The sequence below is a fragment of the Papaver somniferum genome, chromosome 5 (assembly GCF_003573695.1).
Source record: "Papaver somniferum cultivar HN1 chromosome 5, ASM357369v1, whole genome shotgun sequence".
NCBI lineage: Eukaryota > Viridiplantae > Streptophyta > Magnoliopsida > Ranunculales > Papaveraceae > Papaver > Papaver somniferum.
In genome coordinates, this window is record NC_039362.1 from 146244983 (window position 1) to 146247916 (window position 2934).

Genomic DNA, 2934 nt, shown 5'->3' on the forward strand with positions numbered 1-2934 from the left:
TTTGGTTTGGATGGGTTTCAAATGATTGTTCAGGCATTAAATCATTAGTAAAATATATGTGTCTCAAATTCTCAACCTTTTTCTTTCTCTCAATTGCAGGGGGAATGAAGGTCAAATCTGATAAAGATGGGTCATCGCCTCATGGTTCTATGCTTGCAACCCAAGATGTTTCAACATGGTTATAGGTATTTGGTCTAATTGTATACTTGGTTCCCTTTTTGATGTCCACATTCATGTGGGTCTCAGCTGATAATAGGATTTTGTGCATTATGATATCTTAGTTGAAAAACTAGCTAGGTTTTATACATGTTTTGGAGGGGTGTACATATCAGTGCACTAGTGGAATTCCAAGAACAAGTAGGTTTGTGTGTGGTTATGATGATCGGTTTTGTGCATGTTTGGCAGGGGTGTACATATTGGTGCACTTGTGTATTTTCCATGAAAAAGTAGGTTTCTCGTGTCTTACAACAGTGTACATATTGGTGTCTCTATGTAATTCCCATGCAAAAATAGGTTTGTGTGTGATTGTGAATGATCGACTTTATGCATGTTTTGAAAGTTATGGTTTTTTTTTATGGAATTTGTATTGAACTCTAGTATGTTTCAATATGTTTTGCAGCATGTGACTAATATGTCACGAAGGGAAATTTTGGTTCGGATTTGCTGATATTAGGTTTGTGCAGTTACGCCCAAACGGATTGTGTCTCTTTAATTTAATAACTGCCAAACTTTTTATTTTCATTTGTTTTTGCTTTGTTTCTAATGTGGTTGTTGGTGAAAGCTTATCACTTTTCTTTTTTTCAAGTTGTGGTTTCTTATGGTTTATTGTTTTTACTGGATGCAGGTTAACTGCTAAACCATCCTATGAGAATCCTGTCATTATTCAACAAGAGCTTGGTGTGGTTGATGTTTTTGTCGGTCTGTGCAGACTAAAGTGGCAGCTGGCTATCATGAATGTTGGATTTTCAGTATTTTTGCCGATGTATACATAGTTGTACACTAGTGTGAATTAAAAAAAAAATTAAAATGAAAATTATATAGCCATATGGTACTCTTTGTAGATCTCGAAAAGAGCTTTCCAAATATACAAAATTTGTGAATTTTGGACGAGCGATTCAAAAAATAAATTGTTTTTAATTATTTATATATTATTTAAAATTCATGACATCATTATGGGTCATTTTGTACTAAAAATGCAAATATTTGGACTAAATTGTAATAAGGGTTATTACTATAAGTTTTACTAGATTTGTGCCCGTGCCACGCATCGGGCATATTTTTTCTTTTAACTTGGTGGGCGCTGGGCTTTGCCCCGCCCCATGACGATATATTTTTGATTTGGTATGCGCGGGCTTCGTCCCGCCCCGTGGCGATGCATTTTTGATTTGGTGTGAGCAGGACTTTGCCCCGCCCGTAGAGATGTATTTTGATTTGGTGAGTGTGGGGCTTCTCCCCGCCCCGTGGCCATGCACTTTTGATTTGATGTGTGCTTAGATGTATTTTTGATTTGGTGTGGGAGGGAAAATACATTAAATAGGTGGAAAATATGTGCAGATTTTATTTAATTTTTTCCTTTTAACTTGGTGGGCGTGGGGCTTCGCCCTGCCGCGTGGTATGTATTTTTGATTTGGTGTGGCGGGACAAATACATTAAATAAGTGGAGGATATGTGCAAATTTTATTTATTTTTTCCTTTTATTTTGCAGAAAATATGTCGATTTTTTCCTCTTTATATATTAATTTGAAAAAATAGTCCTAATAAATTACTCGATTTCCAAATTGAATTTGGACTTCCATAAAAATCCAAACACGGTAAATTATGTTTTCCTTTTTAATTTTTAATTTTTAAACCAATCATACGTTGCTAAGTGTCTTCACCTAAATATTGCCATTTTATTGATTCCAAATTGAATTTGGTTTCCATTTTTTTAATCTTTCTCCTATTCTTTTTAAACTATTCATACGTTGCCAAGTGTCCTCACCAAAACGTTCAGTTCACAAAACTCAAAAAATACCTATCTCAATCAATAGAAAGCGAGGGCTTCCTCACCGTTCAACGTGGAAGATTTATTTGTCTAGGACTTTAAGTATTTAGATATACTAGTTTGTCACCCGTGCTATGCACGGGCTTGTTTTTAGTTAAATCATATACTTATTAGAATTTATCCTAATAAAAAAAGTTTAAAATAAACTTTTAATGGGATAATTTTGTATTAACAAAAATAAAATTATCTTATCCAATAATATTAACAAAAAAAAGTAAATTATTAACGGGATAGATTCTTTTTTGTTTTTTTTCTAAGATCACTGTTTTACAATGCGGAGAATTACACTTTTACCCATTGGTAATCCCAATACATAGAACGCTTTCATAAACCACCCGATTCCCTGTAGAGATATTAATTTTTTTTAACTCAGAAAGGGAAAAATTTATTAAAATCAAATACATCACTAAGAAAGTAATGGTATTGTTCAAAGCACTTCCCTGCGGTGCAAAAAAATTATGGATTTGCAATCAATTATTGTCGGAGCCTATAGTGCTTAATCCATCCCATGAACGGATTAAAAGTGCGGCTCCCGTCTTTTCTCAAAATATTGATTTTCTTTGAATTTGTGGAGCTCATGCTTTTATTTTTTTTATATACTTTTGTCTCTCCAACATAGGGAGAACCTATAGGTTGTATCTGGGACTAAGAACCCTAAAATATAATATCCTTCTTGTTATTATCAAAACAAATCAACTAAGGATGTGAGTTAGTTCTTCCTCTCCCTGTGTTGTTCACCAAAGAATAACCTGCAAGAGGAAAATGTCTTTAATGTATGCATTGCATTCTATTCTCAACAAATGATATATAAACCTAGCTTGAAAAGATAAGCTCAACTGAGAGTCTCAAATCACAATTCAAAGACTTACAAAAAAAAAAAAAAAACAAAA